The sequence below is a fragment of the Tachypleus tridentatus genome, chromosome 10 (genome assembly GCF_004210375.1).
Source record: "Tachypleus tridentatus isolate NWPU-2018 chromosome 10, ASM421037v1, whole genome shotgun sequence".
NCBI lineage: Eukaryota > Metazoa > Arthropoda > Merostomata > Xiphosura > Limulidae > Tachypleus > Tachypleus tridentatus.
Window position 1 is genome coordinate 124,270,992 of NC_134834.1, and position 20,268 is coordinate 124,291,259.

Below are 20,268 nucleotides of genomic sequence, written 5' to 3' on the forward strand. Positions count from 1 at the left end.
TACAAGTAGTTATTATTCCTGTTGTATAGAAGTGACGTATGGTTGTTCAAACATGTACAAGTAGTTATTATTCCTGTTGTATAGAAGTGACGTATGGTTGGTCAAACATGTACAAGTAGTTTTATTCCTGTTGTATAGAAGTGACGTATGGTTGATCAAACATGTACAAGTAGTTTTATTCCTGTTGTATAGAAGTGACGTATGGTTGGTCAAACATGTACAAGTAGTTATTATTCCTGTTGTATAGAAGTGACGTATGGTTTGTCAAACATGTACAAGTAGTTATTATTCCTGTTGTATAGAAGTGACATATGGTTGTTCAAACATGTACAAGTAGTTATTATTCCTGTTGTATAGAAGTGACGTATGGTTGGTCAAACATGTACAAGTAGTTATTATTCCTGTTGTATAGAAGTGACGTATGGTTGGTCAAACATGTACAAGTAGTTATTATTCCTGTTGTATAGAAGTGACGTATGGTTGTTCAAACATGTACAAGTAGTTATTATTCCTGTTGTATAGAAGTGACGTATGGTTGGTCAAACATGTACAAGTAGTTTTTATTCCTGTTGTATAGAAGTGACGTATGGTTGATCAAACATGTACAAGTAGTTATTATTCCTGTTGTATAGAAGTGACGTATGGTTTGTCAAACATGTACAAGTAGTTATTATTCCTGTTGTATAGAAGTGACGTATGGTTGATCAATCATGTACAAGTAGTTATTATTCCTGTTGTATAGAAGTGACGTATGATTAGTCAAACATGTACAAGTAGTTATTATTCCTGTTGTATAGAAGTGACGTATGGTTGGTCAAACATGTACAAGTAGTTTTATTCCTGTTGTATAGAAGTGACGTATGGTTGGTCAAACATGTACAAGTAGTTATTATTCCTGTTGTATAGAAGTGACGTATGGTTGGTCAAACATGTACAAGTAGTTATTATTCCTGTTGTATAGAAGTGACGTATGGTTGGTCAAACATGTACAAGTAGTTATTATTCCTGTTGTATAGAAGTGACGTATGGTTGGTCAAACATGTACAAGTAGTTATTATTCCTGTTGTATAGAAGTGACGTATGGTTGTTCAAACATGTACAAGTAGTTATTATTCCTGTTGTATAGAAGTGACGTATGGTTGGTCAAACATGTACAAGTAGTTATTATTCCTGTTGTATAGAAGTGACGTATGGTTGGTCAAACATGTACAAGTAGTTATTATTCCTGTTGTATAGAAGTGACGTATGGTTGGTCAAACATGTACAAGTAGTTATTATTCCTGTTGTATAGAAGTGACGTATGGTTGGTCAAACATGTACAAGTAGTTATTATTCCTGTTGTATAGAAGTGACGTATGGTTGGTCAAACATGTACAAGTAGTTATTATTCCTGTTGTATAGAAGTGACGTATGGTTGGTCAAACATGTACAAGTAGTTATTATTACTGTTGTATAGAAGTGACGTATGGTTGGTCAAACATGTACAAGTAGTTATTATTCCTGTTGTATAGAAGTGACGTATGGTTGGTCAAACATGTACAAGTAGTTATTATTACTGTTGTATAGAAGTGACGTATGGTTGGTTAAACATGTACAAGTAGTTATTATTCCTGTTGTATAGAAGTGACGTATGGCTGGTCAAACATGTACAAGTAGTTATTATTCCTGTTGTATAGAAGTGACGTATGGTTGGTTAAACATGTACAAGTAGTTTTTATTCCTGTTGTATAGAAGTGACGTATGGTTGGTCAAACATGTACAAGTAGTTATTATTACTGTTGTATAGAAGTGACGTATGGTTGGTCAAACTTGTACAAGTAGTTTTTATTCCTGTTGTATAGAAGTGACGTATGTTTGATCAAACATGTACAAGTAGTTTTTATTCCTGTTGTATAGAAGTGACGTATGGTTGATCAAACATGTACAAGTAGTTTTTATTTCTGTTGTATAGAAGTGACATATGGTTGGTCAAACATGTACAAGTAGTTATTATTCCTGTTGTATAGAAGTGACGTATGGTTGGTCAAACATGTACAAGTAGTTATTATTACTGTTGTATAGAAGTGACGTATGGTTGGTCAAACTTGTACAAGTAGTTTTTATTCCTGTTGTATAGAAGTGACGTATGTTTGATCAAACATGTACAAGTAGTTTTTATTCCTGTTGTATAGAAGTGACGTATGGTTGATCAAACATGTACAAGTAGTTTTTATTTCTGTTGTATAGAAGTGACGTATGGTTGGTCAAACATGTACAAGTAGTTATTATTCCTGTTGTATAGAAGTGACGTATGGTTGGTCAAACATGTACAAGTAGTTATTATTACTGTTGTATAGAAGTGACGTATGGTTGTCAAACATGTACGAGTAGCTATTATTACTGTTGTATAGAAGTGACATATGGTTGTTCAAACATGTACAAGTAGTTATTATTCCTGTTGTATAGAAGTGACGTATGGTTGGTCAAACTTGTACAAGTAGTTTTTATTCCTGTTGTATAGAAAAGACGTATGGTTGTTCAAACATGTACAAGTAGTTATTATTCCTGTTGTATAGAAGTGACGTATGGTTGGTCAAACATGTACAAGTAGTTATTATTCCTGTTGTATAGAAGTGACGTATGGTTGGTCAAACATGTACAAGTAGTTATTATTCCTGTTGTATAGAAGTGACGTATGGTTGTTCAAACATGTACAAGTAGTTATTATTCCTGTTGTATAGAAGTGACGTATGGTTGGTCAAACATGTACAAGTAGTTTTTATTCCTGTTGTATAGAAGTGACGTATGGTTGATCAAACATGTACAAGTAGTTATTATTCCTGTTGTATAGAAGTGACGTATGGTTTGTCAAACATGTACAAGTAGTTATTATTCCTGTTGTATAGAAGTGACGTATGGTTGATCAATCATGTACAAGTAGTTATTATTCCTGTTGTATAGAAGTGACGTATGGTTAGTCAAACATGTACAAGTAGTTATTATTCCTGTTGTATAGAAGTGACGTATGGTTGGTCAAACATGTACAAGTAGTTTTTATTCCTGTTGTATAGAAGTGACGTATGGTTGTTCAAACATGTACAAGTAGTTATTATTCCTGTTGTATAGAAGTGACGTATGGTTGGTCAAACATGTACAAGTAGTTTTTATTCCTGTTGTATAGAAGTGACGTATGGTTGATCAAACATGTACAAGTAGTTATTATTCCTGTTGTATAGAAGTGACGTATGGTTTGTCAAACATGTACAAGTAGTTATTATTCCTGTTGTATAGAAGTGACGTATGGTTGATCAATCATGTACAAGTAGTTATTATTCCTGTTGTATAGAAGTGACGTATGATTAGTCAAACATGTACAAGTAGTTATTATTCCTGTTGTATAGAAGTGACGTATGGTTGGTCAAACATGTACAAGTAGTTTTTATTCCTGTTGTATAGAAGTGACGTATGGTTGGTCAAACATGTACAAGTAGTTATTATTCCTGTTGTATAGAAGTGACGTATGGTTGGTCAAACATGTACAAGTAGTTATTATTCCTGTTGTATAGAAGTGACGTATGGTTGGTCAAACATGTACAAGTAGTTATTATTCCTGTTGTATAGAAGTGACGTATGGTTGGTCAAACATGTACAAGTAGTTATTATTCCTGTTGTATAGAAGTGACGTATGGTTGTTCAAACATGTACAAGTAGTTATTATTCCTGTTGTATAGAAGTGACGTATGGTTGGTCAAACATGTACAAGTAGTTATTATTACTGTTGTATAGAAGTGACGTATGGTTGGTCAAACATGTACAAGTAGTTATTATTCCTGTTGTATAGAAGTGACGTATGGTTGGTCAAACATGTACAAGTAGTTATTATTCCTGTTGTATAGAAGTGACGTATGGCTGGTCAAACATGTACAAGTAGTTATTATTCCTGTTGTATAGAAGTGACGTATGGCTGGTCAAACATGTACAAGTAGTTATTACTCCTGTTGTATAGAAGTGACGTATGGTTGGTCAAACATGTACAAGTAGTTATTATTACTGTTGTATAGAAGTGACGTATGGTTGGTCAAACATGTACAAGTAGTTATTATTCCTGTTGTATAGAAGTGACGTATGGTTGGTCAAACATGTACAAGTAGTTATTATTACTGTTGTATAGAAGTGACGTATGGTTGGTTAAACATGTACAAGTAGTTATTATTCCTGTTGTATAGAAGTGACGTATGGCTGGTCAAACATGTACAAGTAGTTATTATTCCTGTTGTATAGAAGTGACGTATGGCTGATCAAACATGTACAAGTAGTTATTACTCCTGTTGTATAGAAGTGACGTATGATTGGTTAAACATGTACAAGTAGTTATTATTGCTGTTGTATAAAAGTCTGTAGTTTTAATAACAGATCAACACTATTTTGTGACAGTTTCTCTGTATAACCAGCCTCGTCACGTGCCAGAAGGACGTCAAATTGTTCCATGGTATGTAACAGATATTACTAAAACAGAAAGGTACCACCAGTGTACTGTATCCAGAATCATCATAGGAGTACAGGAAGGTTGTTCCAGAGAAGTCTACTGGTAGACACCGAAAACTATTGTCAGAAATGACCGTGTTTTGATTATGTTAATAGGTCAAGGTCAAAAGAAGTCTTACAATACCTGCCAACAGGAATGGCATGAAAACATTCAGTTCAGGGTATCCAGAAGATCATTGAACTGAAGACTTACCAAACAAGGTTACTTTGTAAGAGGGACTATCTGAAAGTTATATTAACCAGAATTCACTGCTTTCACGGGGTTACTTGGGCAAGACAGCATGCCAACTTATAGTTAGGACACTATTTCCGGATTCGTATTTGTCGTTTGCTTAGAGAAGAAATGAAGGAAAGCTGTCTTTTCCAAAACGAACACGCAGAAGATGGTGCAGTAGATGTTTAAGCAGTTATCGATAATGATGGAAAACTGCTCTTCACATCCTCCACAGAAACGTCAATGTTCGCCTCCTATAGAAAAATAATAAGAGAAAGATTGACCAACTAAGGTTATTTTGTAAAAATGGCTGGCTATCTGAAAACCAATATTAACAAAAATTCACTGACATCACCTTGTTGTTTGGGCAAGACAGCATGTCAAGTTAGAGTTTGGAAACTGGCGACATGTCATATTTTCAGATGAGCCCTGTTACCTGCTTCTTAGAGCTAATGGTAGGATTCGTGTTCGCCGTTTGCCTGAAGAGTAGATGAAGGAAGACTGTCTTTCCGACATCTAACAACAAGATGTGGTGCAGAACATGATTGGGCAGCTATTCATCGTGGTGGAAAACTGCTCTTCATATCTGCCAGGAAAAAGTCAATGGTTCCTCCTATGGGCATCACATGAAGACAATATTTCCGACATATGCTATGTTAAAGTTTGGCAATGACTCTCTATTCCAGGATGATAATGCCATTGCCAACAGTGAACATACTGTACAGAAGTATCTCAACCTTGAGTAACTTAGGAGATGGCCATGTCCAGCAAAGTATCCAGATGGTAATCCTATTTAATACTGAGCTGGAAAACTGCTAACCACGATCCTAAACCAGCTACAGTAGCTGAGTTGCAGCGCCTTCTAGTGACAAGTTGGGATGAATTCACAGTGAATTACATCAGTAGCCTTATAAACAACATGCCACTTCACCTTGCGGAGATAATTAGACTGAAAGGAGGACCAACCAAATACTGAATGTTTAATATGAACTGACATAAGGTTACAGACGCTATTTATAATAAATCGATATTATAATGTTTTTGTAAGGTTCTCTTGTTATAGGTTAAATTCTGAATTATACATCTTTCTTCAGATGTCTGAAAAAATTGTCTCCTGTTCAAATAAATCGTTCATGATATCTATAGTGTCTCGTTATACAAATTACATATGTTTAATATAACATGCATTTCTCAGTTTGACAGCGTTAAGTATACTTGTATTCCACCTTACTAATAACAATATTATTCGTTACAAACATTTTGACCCAGACTGTATTGTTAGATTCTGAATACTGTAATGCATTGTTTAAATTAGAAGATTCTGCAACAATTTCCAACATTAGATAAATATTTTAAACGTTTTCACATAGTTCCTAGAGGCTTGTACATACTATACATTCCACAGATGTATATACTCTGTCAGTGATATTTAATTTAAAATGACAGTTATAAAACAACAGTCTGTCGTCAGTTTTTAACACTGTCTTCACAAACGACGAGAGATGCACTATATCGTAGCTACTGTCGTTCATTCATATCCTCACATTCGAAAGGAAAGGTGGTGAGTGAGAAACATCATGGACTTAGTACTGCAGAAAATATAAATCATTGTGGTAGTTAATACGTGTTAAGCAGTACAAGATGTCCCATCTTTCAAAGCAAATTGTCGTATCTTAAATAATTTACCCGCTTGGCTAAGATTATAAAACGTCCAAATGGGGTCATGCTCCCATGACGTCAAACATACGTTCTCTTTGGGATTATCACCATTTTCTGACGTTAATACACGTGGCTCACTCAACGTTCCCAAAACATAAAAAAAAACGTAATTACACAAAAATCCTTGTGTTTCCTCGAATACCTTGTGTTCTTCACAAAACCTTTCACTCGTTCGACTATGGTGTTTAAGTCGTAAAGGTGCATTACTTTCGTAGTGTTTGTTTTGGAAGCGTGTATTAAAACAAGGCCTAATATCATCCCTAGCCCGTTCTAATCAATAACTTCGATTATTCAATTTATTTTTCATTAATTAACCCATGAATGTGAATTAGAAAATACAGTAAGGAAGTTTTAACTCTTAAAAGTTAGCAGGTATTTGCATCTTGTAAAATCTAGCAGGGTATGAAACGAAAAATCAGCCAAACAAATAAAATAAATAAATAAAAAGTCGAGTACAACAAAATATATCTGTAGATGTTTTACTTTCACTGATTAGAGGCAGCGATTATTTTACGTACCATAAAACACCTCAGCTTTCTAGAAACTAGATAAATTTTCTTCTTTTTTTGCCCACCAGCTAACGACATCAAAACCGACAAGTCGACGTCAGCTCGTTAAAGAATTAGAACGGCCTGGCCTTACATCTGTCCAGGCCTTATATTTAGTTCATTAGTTCATCTTCAACAGCAGTTGTCTACATCATACACCATCCTTGTTCTTTCTTTGTTAGACAATTAAAAATCATTTTCAGACGCTGTAACATGTATTAGTATCTTATTAACCACATAATAGAAGCCATCCGTTCTCATGAACTAGTGTGTGTTAAATACATAACATCAATGGAAAATACTAGGAAATGCCTAAAGAAGGTAGTTTCAATACCTTCCCCAGGAAATGGTTAAACATCAATTTTAAAAGTGTTCCACTGAAGCTATACATTGATATAAATATCTAATAATTATCATACGCTCTTATGACACAAAGTTTGGAGTTACTGTCCATTTAAGTACGGAAAGAAATGTGTTAAAGCTCACGTTTTGGAAGAACTAACAGCCTGTGGAACAGCCAATAAGCAAACTCTCTAATCTACAAGTCAGCCAAAACAATGAAAGGAATATATGATATTCATTAACCAATAAATTAATATACTTCAACATCACAGTTAATCACTCTTGGTCAGTCTAGATTGAACAAAACCGTGACGCATAGCAGAGACCCTTGGTCCATGGTCACTCTATATTGAACAAAACCGTGACGCATAGCAGAGACCCTTGGTGCATCATCGGTAATATTGTAAATTTACAACGATAAAATTTGAGGTTCAATACTAACAGTAGACAAAGCCATATAACCCATTGTATAGGGTTAAATTAAAAAAAAAATAAACGTTAAGGTTTTTGACTTCATCATTATGTGTTATTATCAGATTTCTATCACTAACTGTCCTCGCTGTCTTTCAGTGTCTTGTTTGTTTTGTCACTAGGATAATTATGTAAAGATAGAATAGCCATTGCCATAGTTGTATAATGACAGTATATACACTGTATTAGTTCTGTAAAGAAAGTATAACCACTATCACACTTCTGTAACGAAAGCATATCCACTGAAACACTTCTGTAGTAACAGTACATCCACCGTAACACTTCTGTAGTAATAGTATATCCACTGTAACACTTCTGTAGTAATAGTACATCCACTGTAACACTTCTGTAGTAATAGTACATCCACTGTAACAAATCTGTAGTAATAGTACATCCACTGTAACACTTCTGTAGTAATAGTACATCCACCGTAACACTTCTGTAGTAATAGTATATCCACCGTAACACTTCTGTAGTAACAGTACATCCACTGTAACACTTCTGTAATAATAGTACATCCACTGTAACACTTCTGTAGTAATAGTACATCCACCGTAACACTTCTGTAGTAATAGTATATCCACCGTAACACTTCTGTAGTAACAGTATATCCACTGTAACACTTCTGTAGTAATAGTACATCCACTGTAACACTTCTGTAGTAATAGTATATCCACTCTAACACTTCTGTAGTAATAGTATATCCACTGTAACACTTCTGTAGTAATAGTACATGCACCGTAACACTTCTGTAGTAATAGTACATCCACTATAACACTTCTGTAGTAAAAGTACATCCACTGTAACACTTCTGTAGTAATAGTACATCCACTGAAACACTTCTGTAGTAATAGTACATCCACCGTAACACTTCTGTAGTAATAGTACATCCACCGTAACACTTCTGTAGTAATAGTACATCCACTGTAACACTTCTGTAGTAATAGTACATCCACTGTAACACTTCTGTAGTAATAGTATATCCACTGTAACACTTCTGTAGTAATAGTACATCCACTGTAACACTTCTGTAGTAATAGTATATCCACTGTAACACTTCTGTAGTAATAGTACATCCACTGTAACACTTCTGTAGTAATAGTACATCCACTGTAACACATCTGTAGTAATAGTACATCCACTGTAACACTTCTGTAGTAATAGTACATCCACTGTAACACTTCTGTAGTAATAGTATATCCATTGTAACACTTCTCTAGTAATAGTACTTCCACTGTAACACTTCTGTAATAATAGTACATCCACCGTAACACTTCTGTAGTAATAGTATATCCACCGTAACACTTCTGTAGTAACAGTACATCCACTGTAACACTTCTGTAATAATAGTACATCCACTGTAACACTTCTGTAGTAATAGTACATCCACCGTAACACTTCTGTAGTAATAGTATATCCACCGTAACACTTCTGTAGTAACAGTATATCCACTGTAACACTTCTGTAGTAATAGTACATCCACTGTAACACTTCTGTAGTAATAGTATATCCACTCTAACACTTCTGTAGTAATAGTATATCCACTGTAACACTTCTGTAGTAATAGTACATGCACCGTAACACTTCTGTAGTAATAGTACATCCACTGTAACACTTCTGTAGTAAAAGTACATCCACTGTAACACTTCTGTAGTAATAGTACATCCACCGTAACACTTCTGTAGTAATAGTATATCCACCGTAACACTTCTGTAGTAACAGTATATCCACTGTAACACTTCTGTAGTAATAGTACATCCACTGTAACACTTCTGTAGTAATAGTATATCCACTGTAACACTTCTGTAGTAATAGTACATCCACTGTAACACTTCTGTAGTAATAGTATATCCACTGTAACACTTCTGTAGTAATAGTACATCCACTGTAACACTTCTGTAGTAATAGTACATCCACTGTAACACATCTGTAGTAATAGTACATCCACTGTAACACTTCTGTAGTAATAGTACATCCACTGTAACACTTCTGTAGTAATAGTATATCCACTCTAACACTTCTGTAGTAATAGTATATCCACTGAATCACTTCTGTAGTAATAGTATATCCATTGTAACACTTCTCTAGTAATAGTACATCCACTGTAACACTTCTGTAATAATAGTACATCCACTGTAACACTTCTGTAGTAATAGTACATCCACCGTAACACTTCTGTAGTAATAGTATATCCACCGTAACACTTCCGTAGTAACAGTACATCCACTGTAACACTTCTGTAATAATAGTACATCCACTGTAACACTTCTGTAGTAATAGTACATCCACCGTAACACTTCTGTAGTAACAGTATATCCACTGTAACACTTCTGTAGTAATAGTACATCCACTGTAACACTTCTGTAGTAATAGTATATCCACTCTAACACTTCTGTAGTAATAGTATATCCACTGTAACACTTCTGTAGTAATAGTACATGCACCGTAACACTTCTGTAGTAATAGTACATGCACCGTAACACTTCTGTAGTAATAGTACATCCACTGTAACACTTCTGTAGTAAAAGTACATCCACTGTAACACTTCTGTAGTAATAGTACATCCACCGTAACACTTCTGTAGTAATAGTATATCCACCGTAACACTTCTGTAGTAACAGTATATCCACTGTAACACTTCTGTAGTAATAGTACATCCACTGTAACACTTCTGGAGTAATAGTACATGCACCGTAACACTTCTGTAGTAATAGTGCATCCACTGTAACACTTCTGTAGTAATAGTATATCCACCGTAACACTTCTGTAGTAACAGTATATCCACTGTAACACTTCTGTAGTAATAGTACATCCACCGTAACACTTCTGTAGTAATAGTACATCCACTCTAACACTTCTGTAGTAATAGTATATCCACTGTAACACTTCTGTAGTAATAGTACATGCACCGTAACACTTCTGTAGTAATAGTACATCCACTGTAACACTTCTGTAGTAAAAGTACATCCACTGTAACACTTCTGTAGTAATAGTACATCCACCGTAACACTTCTGTAGTAATAGTACATCCACCGTAACACTTCTGTAGTAATAGTACATCCACTCTAACACTTCTGTAGTAATAGTATATCCACTGTAACACTTCTGTAGTAATAGTACATGCACCGTAACACTTCTGTAGTAATAGTACATCCACTGTAACACTTCTGTAGTAAAAGTACATCCACTGTAACACTTCTGTAGTAATAGTACATCCACCGTAACACTTCTGTAGTAATAGTATATCCACCGTAACACTTCTGTAGTAACAGTATATCCACTGTAACACTTCTGTAGTAATAGTACATCCACTGTAACACTTCTGTAGTAATAGTACATGCACCGTAACACTTCTGTAGTAATAGTGCATCCACTGTAACACTTCTGTAGTAATAGTATATCCACCGTAACACTTCTGTAGTAACAGTATATCCACTGTAACACTTCTGTAGTAATAGTACATCCACCGTAACACTTCTGTAGTAATAGTACATCCACTCTAACACTTCTGTAGTAATAGTATATCCACTGTAACACTTCTGTAGTAATAGTACATGCACCGTAACACTTCTGTAGTAATAGTACATCCACTGTAACACTTCTGTAGTAAAAGTACATCCACTGTAACACTTCTGTAGTAATAGTACATCCACCGTAACACTTCTGTGGTAATAGTATATCCACCGTAACACTTCTGTAGTAACAGTACATCCACTGTAACACTTCTGTAATAATAGTACATCCACTGTAACACTTCTGTAGTAATAGTACATCCACCGTAACACTTCTGTAGTAATAGTATATCCACCGTAACACTTCTGTAGTAACAGTATATCCACTGTAACACATCTGTAGTAATAGTACATCCACTGTAACACTTCTGTAGTAATAGTACATGCACCGTAACACTTCTGTAGTAATAGTACATCCACTGTAACACTTCTGTAGTAATAGTATATCCACCGTAACACTTCTGTAGTAACAGTATATCCACTGTAACACTTCTGTAGTAATAGTACATCCACTGTAACACTTCTGTAGTAATAGTACATCCACTGTAACACATCTGTAGTAACAGTATATCCACTGTAACACTTCTGTAGTAATAGTACATCCACTGTAACACTTCTGTAGTAATAGTACATGCACCGTAAAACTTCTATAGTAATAGTACATCCACCGTAACACTTCTGTAGTAATAGTACATCCACTGAAACACTTCTGTAGTAATAATATATCCACTGTAACAGTTCTGTAGTAATAGTACATCCACTGTAACACTTCTGTAGTAATAGTACATCCACTGTAACACTTCTGTAGTAACAGTACATCCACTGTAACACTTCTGTAGTAATAGTACATCCACTGTAACACTTCTGTAGTAATAGTATATCCACTGTAACAGTTCTGTAGTAATAGTATATCCACTGTAACACTTCTGTAGTAACAGTACATCCACTGTAACACTTCTGTAGTAATAGTACATCCACTGTAACACTTCTGTAGTAATAGTATATCCACTGTAACAGTTCTGTAGTAATAGTATATCCACTGTAACAGTTCTGTAGTAATAGTACATCCACTGTAACACTTCTGTAGTAATAGTATATCCACTGTAACACTTCTGTAGTAATAGTATATCCACTGTAACACTTCTGTAGTAATAGTACATCCACTGTAACACTTCTGTAGTAACAGTACATCCACTGTAACACTTCTGTAGTAATAGTACATCCACTGTAACACTTCTGTAGTAATAGTATATCCACTGTAACAGTTCTGTAGTAATAGTATATCAACTGTAACACTTCTCTTAATAAATACAGCACTACTAAAGTTTCCTTGGTTATATAAGTCTGGAATCTTTCAATGTTCATTGACATTTTTCAGTGACAGTTCAGTTTCTCAAAATGTTTTATATTTAAAGGTTTGATTATAGGACTTTGAATTTAGTGATTAAAGAATGAATATGAACGAAAATAACACACACAGAAGACGTAACTCTAGGCGATTTATGTTAAGATATTGAACAAGGAAAGCTCCCAAGCTTATTGTTGGTGCCGTGCGGGTCTAACATCGAATCGCAATTAAGATTTAATTACCAAACGTTCATTTATCTTGTGTGTTTAAGTGAGTCATTCCACGAGGGTTTATGTTTGTTTGAAACCTCCCAGTATGGCTGGGAGAACCCATGAGTGTGTCACGTGATTTCGGAGACTTCGTATGTAGTTAGGGTTAAATATGGATAGAAAGAATATTGGTGTGGAGTTCAAAGATTGCGAACCTGTCAGCACGACAAGTTTATCACGAGATTTATTGGCAATGTTCCCTCTACGTTCACTCCATTATGGATTACTGTTTCATACACGTAATTGGAGAAATCACGGAAATCATGTTTAAGTTCATATTAGTCTTAGCAAACACGACAACAAAAACATCGAACAGCGCGACATTTTTATTATAATATGTTTGAAGGAATTACTTAGAGTAAATGTAAAACCATTGCATGTTACTTCACTATGTAATTAAACCAAACTGTGTGGGTTTCCTTGTATCATGACGTATCGATACCATCCAATTGTGGAATATTTCCGCATCATAATCACTTTACTATGACAATATAATACATAGCAATGTACTACTCTAAAGTTACCTGGTGACAGTAGTAGTTAACACTTCTGACAGATGTTACTGGGTGACAGTAGTAGTTAACACTACTGACAGATATTATCTGGTGACAGCAGTAGTTAACACTACTGACAGATGTTATCTGGTGACAGCAGTAGTTAACACTACTGACAGATGTTACCTGGTGACAGTAGTAGTTAACACTACTGACAGATGTTACCTGGTGACAGTAGTAGTTAACACTACTGACAGATGTTACCTGGTGACAGTAGTAGTTAACACTACTGACAGATGTTACCTGGTGACAGTAGTAGTTAACACTACTGACAGATGTTATCTGGTGACAGTAGTAGTTAACACTACTGACAGATGTCATCTGGTGACAGTAGTAGTTAACACTACTGACAGATGTCATCTGGTGACAGTAGTAGTTAACACTACTGACAGATGTTACCTGGTGACAGTAGTAGTTAACACTACTGACAGATGTTACTGGGTGACAGTAGCAGTTAACACTACTGACAGATGTTACCTGGTGACAGTAGTAGTTAACACCACTGACAGATGTCATCTGGTGACAGTAGTAGTTAACACCACTGACAGATGTCATCTGGTGACAGTAGTAGTTAACACTAGTGACAGGTGTTACCTGGTGACAGTAGTAGTTAACACTACTGACAGATGTTACTGGGTGACAGTAGTAGTTAACACTACTGACAGATGTTACCTGGTGACAGTAGTAGTTAACACTACTGACAGATGTTACCTGGTGACAGTAATAGTTAACACTACTGACAGATGTTACCTGGTGACAGTAGTAGTTAACACTACTGACAGATGTTACCTGGTGACAGTAGTAGTTAACACTACTGACAGATGTTACTGGGTGACAGTAGTAGTTAACACTACTGACAGATGTTACTGGGTGACAGTAGTAGTTAACACTACTGACAGATGTTACTGGGTGACAGTAGTAGTTAACACTACTGACAGATGTCATCTGGTGACAGTAGTAATTAAGATGTCACTGTGAAATTCCCTATCTGTGGAAATATAATGTTGAATATAAAGGAATATGGTAACTGTAAATGTTTCACATGTAGAGATATTCAGGTTGATTTGATTAATATAGATACATGTTTTTGAAAAATCTGTTTAATCACAAAGAATATCACCCACAGAAAATGGATGACGACTTATGACTTTAATATTTATGAAATAACATTCTGTTGATAGGCCTAAAGTTTTGGATTGGTCATTTACTGACAGTTTTGCTTTACTCAACTTTTATGTACTTAAATTTTTAAGTACAGAGTTGAACTATTCAGGATAACCTGAATATGACATAGGGAGGTCGAAACGTTGTTCTCTGCTTTATTAGTAAAAGTGTTAATACCCATATCAGCCGTTCTGAAGTACATTTTTACTTCAAGTGGGTTTCTAATCATTAAGAGTTGTATTACGTATAAACAAGAGACGCTTCCACTCTACCTGATCAGTTTCACTCATATATCAAAACCAAAACCTTTATTTTTCATGTTTGTTTAACCTAAATTTACAGAAGATGGAGCTGTAAATAAGGGAACGTAAGTCAGAAATGTTCCTAATGGCTTAGCAGGTAAATCTAAAGGTTTATGACCCTAAAAGTTGTTTCGATATTGGTGGTGGACACAGCACAGAGAGTACAGTGTTGCTTTGTGCTTTAAAAGGAACAAACAAAAATGTTAAAAACTTTCCAGGAGAGAAATGTAAAAATAATTTTAAATAAATAGTTTGTTACTTCTGTGTTGTGAAGGATATTCACGATATGAATTAAATAGTTCCTGAGGTCAATTTCTAACCGATTGTAATTTGTTCTGCAGCGAATAATTAAAACAGTCGTCTGTTGAGAGTAATATAAGTAATAAACAGAACAGTCGTTTAACAGACTTATCGATCACAAAATAATTTGTTCTTCTTTCTCAATTAGAAATGTGAGAGGAATGAAGACATGCAAAACTTACAAATGTGAGAGGAATGAAGAGATGCAAAACTAACAAATGTGAGAGGAATGAAGACATGCAAAACTAACAAATGTGAGAGGAATGAAGAGATCCAAAACTAACAAATGTGAGAGGAATGAAGACATGCAAAACTGACAAATGTGAGGGGAATGAAGACATGCAAAACTAACAAATGTGAGGGGAATGAAGACATGCAAAACTAACAAATGTGAGAGGAATGAAGACATGCAAAACTTACAAATGTGAGAGGAATGAAGAGATGCAAAACTAACAAATGTGAGAGGAATGAAGACATGCAAAACTAACAAATGTGAGGGGAATGAAGACATGCAAAACTAACAAATGTGAGAGGAATGAAGACATGCAAAACTAACAAATGTGAGAGGAATGAAGACATGCAAAACTAACAAATGTGAGAGGAATGAAGAGATCCAAAACTAACAAATGTGAGAGGAATGGAGACATGCAAAACTAACAAATGTGAGGGAAATGAAGACATGCAAAACTAACAAATGTGAGAGGAATGAAGACATGCAAAACCAACAAATGTGAGAGGAATGAAGACATGCAAAACTAACAAATGTGAGAGGAATGAAGACATGCAAATGAAAACAAAAGAAAAGAAGAACACTTAATGAAAACGATGAAAAGAACATTTTTACTAATAATGTTTCTCAGTTTAAAGACTTTTGATAACAGGAGTAAAAATATGTCTCCATGAAAGTTATTCAATATAACAATGTGTTTTAGTCTTTCATTAGTGAGAAATAACGATACGAAAATTCGTTGTTTTCCACAGGACTTATATCAGCAATATATTTTTTAAATGGAAAGAAGTAATTTTTCAGAGTAAGTGAAGCGAGTCGCAGACACGCGCAATGACTTATAGTTAGTGTTTATGTGTGTGTTTCTTATAGCAAAGCCACACCGGGCTATTTGCTGAGTCCATCGAGGGGAATCGAACTCCTGATATTAGCGTTGTAAATCCGTAGAATTACCGCTGTATCAGCGGGGGACGAATCATAGTTAGTGTGTGTGTGTTTTTCATATAGCAAAGCCACATCGGGCTATCTGCTCAGCCCACCGAGGGGAATCGAACCCCTGATTTCAGCGTTGTAAATCCGGAGACATACCGCTGTACTAGCGGGGTGCGAATCATAGTTAGAGTGGCATAAACTCTAATTTAGTATCGAAATAGATTTTTACACAAAAAACAAATATATGCAAAACAGAAATGAATGAAGACTTCTTTGGTAAAACCATGATTATAAATCAGTACACTATTGGTTATCTCCAAATTATATTGTTATATGTTATGGTCCGTGAAGCTTCGATTCAAATTTTGTAATAGATTTCAGTCTTAATAAATTTTAAAACTGAACTTTTCAAATACTCTTTCTGATCCTTCTTTAAGAACAAGACAAATAAACGAGTTTCTTTCTTTCTAGATGAACAAAAAGTTACCCAATCTTCTCCGTGGCCACCATGTATTCATAGTTAAATCAACTTTAGCCTAAATTCATTATGTTCTTGACGCAACTCAACTTTTTATTTCCAACGCTCGTAATGTTGGGAATGTACACACTTTTTACAGATGTAAATAGTTCTAGTTTCCAGAACTACGTTCACGGATCTTATTCAGCAAAACGTTGGGTTTCTTTGTTTGTTTGAATTTCGCACAAAGCTACACGAGGGCGATCTGCGCTAGCCGTCCCAAATTTAGCAGTGTAAGACTAGAGGGAAGGCTGCTAGTCATCACCACCCACCGCCAACTCTTGAACTACTCTTTTACGAACGAATAGTGGGAATGACCGTCACATTATAATGCCCCCACGGCTGAAAGAGCGAACATGTTTGGTGTTACGGGTTGTTCCTGTAATTATATAATATGTCATAATTTTTACAACAGCTCAGAATGTATATATGATACGAGACGTCTTGAAGATCTTTGGTACATGAAATGGCCGTCAGAGGAACTAATTTCAAAGTAGCTTGGTTGGTTTTATTTGTTTTTACCAAATAAAAACCATTCATCAATTTGAGCATCTAAAACTAAAAAAAACAAAACAGAATTTCACAAAAAACTATTAATTATACAACGACTACCTGTGAACAAAATGTTTTGTTTGTTTGTTTGTTTGTTTTAGAATTTCGCACAAAGCTACTCCTTATACCGTCACATTATAACGCCCCCACGGCTGGGAGAGCGAGCATGTTCGGCGCGACGGGGATGCGAACCCGCGACCCTCAGATTACGAGGGCCGAACAAAAGGTAAATAGGCCCGGCATGGCCAGGTGGGTTAAGGTGTTCGATTCGTAATTTGAGGGTTGCAGATTCGAATCCCTGTTGCACCAAATATGCCCGCCCTTTCAATCGTGTGGGCGTTATAATGTTACGGCCAATCCCACTATTCGTTGGTAAAAGAGTAGCCCAAGAGTTGGTGGTGGGTGGTGATGACTAGCTGCCTTCCATCTTGTCTTACACTGCAAAATTAGGGACGGCTAGCGCAGATAGCCCTCGAGTAGCTTTGCGCGAAATTCATAAACAAACAAACAAATGGTAAAATCAAAATATGCACCTACCTTTGAATTATGTTTTTAGTTTCTTTAGTGCTCAAGTATTATGTTGCTATGATAATCCGCAATATGATGAAATAAGGTTGTTAAAACTATTGTGATTTTAGTTTTACTCAGTAAGAACTTATTTAAATGCTATGTAAACTTATTTAAATGCTATGTAATGTAGAATAAACTATTCCACGAAAAATATCACATCCTCTCTTTCAAGATTATCTCAGTTCCCCCCTCCAAAAGTTAAGTACATCGTCCCATTCAATATACAGATTACATTCTATAAAAGTAAAAAGACTCGTTTAATGTATTAGCGACAGCGGTGTCTGTTTTGTAGATTTCAACCTCAGGCAAGAACTGTACAAGTGTGCAAACATGTTTTCACGGACCAGGTTGTAGCTTCGGCGTCACCGAAACATCTAGAACATTTTAATTACTCTGTGCTTCACCATGAACACCTGGAAGTGTCACATGTTTAAGTACACCAAAGTCTTCCAACAAAAATAACACCAGACTTCTTGTCACGCCTCATTAGTTGGAACTGCTTCTCCATGTTGAGACACAAACTGCTGTGTATCTTACGTGATACATAAATATAACATTCAGATAATAAATTTTTATGCAAAGTTTTTAGTTGTTCTTTTATATATTTAATTATTATGTGTGACACTAAGCTATAAAGTTTGTTATAACCAAATCTGCCCCTTAGTTATTACAAATTTATAAGTCCAACCACTTAATTATTTTAAAATTATTGGAAGATCTTAACCCATTGTTATTATTAAATTGTTGGAAGACCTGGTCATTTGTTATTATTAAACTGTTCGAAGACTTGTCCTTTTGTTATTATCAGATTATTAGAAGATCTTCCCCTTGGTTACTACCAAATTACAAGTCTTACCGTTTAGTTAGTTCCACATTATTAGAAGATCTTCCCCTTTGTTAATACCAAATTATAAGACTTACCGTTTAGTTAGTTCCACATTATTGGAAGATCTGCCCCTTGGTGACTAGCAAATTATAAGATTTACCGTTTAGTTAGTTCCATATTATTAGATCTGCCCCTTGGTTACTACCAAATTATAAGTCTTGCCGTTTAGTTAGTTCCACATTATTAGAAGATCTTCCCCTTGGTTACTACCAAGTTATAAGTCTTACCGTTTAGTTAGTTCCACATTATTAGAAGATCTTCCCCTTGGTTACTACCAAGTTATAAGTCTTACAGTTTAGTTAGTTCCACATTATTAGAAGATCTTATCCCTCTGTTATTATTAAATCACTACAGGACTTGTCCTTTGCTTATTATTAGACTATTAAAATATTTACCATTTGTGTTTTACAAGTTAGTAGAATACCTGCCCCTTGGTACCAAGTTTTTGGTACACAGTGAAGAGAAGTTTAATATAAAACAATAAGACGTTTTTAAATACAAACATTCAAAGGGAAGTCTATTAGAGAAAGGCTTATTCTGAGTTGTGGTATTTGATTGCTTGTTCTTAAAATGGTTGCGAAACGGTAAAATGAGAGACTCTCTCCCATGGATTATAAACGTTTCTTAATTTGAAGCTGCTAACTAGCGGGAAGTAGCCAGTTGGTAGCATCAGACACTGGAAGTTGCTACCGTGATGGATATTCGGCGTTACCAGTCACTCTTATAATATAAGAACAACTCTACCTACGAAGCACTTTTGGTGGTACCAATTCTCTAACCCGAGAACCTCGGATACCGTTCTTGGTAAATTAATCATTAGGCCCAGTTGTATACGACATGGTATTAGATCTACTTGTTACCACAAAGTTTAAACGAAATCGAGCAAGAATGACCGAATTTCACTTTAAAACGAAATCACCTTTCAACAATTTCTTAGAAACACTGTAAAGGGACCATTATAAATTTCTGAACGAATTATTTAATTAAATGTTCACCGCACTTTAAAACATTATTTTGTAAACTTCCTAAATAGCCAGGTCATTAACAAAATTAAGCGACTCAAATATTTTATTAAAATAAATATGTAATTTCATAAGAATTTTTAAGATCCTGACAAAATGTTTGTGGTTTAAAATAAGGCGCTATTAGTTTTATAGTTTAATAGTCCATTAAGATATGTCACTTTTTTGTATCCTATTAAAAGGCTGTTTTTTTTGTTACTGTATGGGATCTTTTCTATCATCAAACATACTCTGAAAAGAATCGCTCTTTCAAACTCGGAGAAACAAGCAAAAAAATTAAAATGTCGCTGGCATC

General features: G+C 35.2%; 1 protein-coding gene across 3 annotated transcripts in view; it reads right to left on the reverse strand.

Annotated features, from left to right (window-relative positions):
* LOC143230252 (uncharacterized) overlaps nt 1–20,268 on the reverse strand; it is a 270,711-nt gene that overhangs the window by 189,269 nt on the left and 61,174 nt on the right. The gene's annotated exons all lie outside the window — the stretch shown is intronic.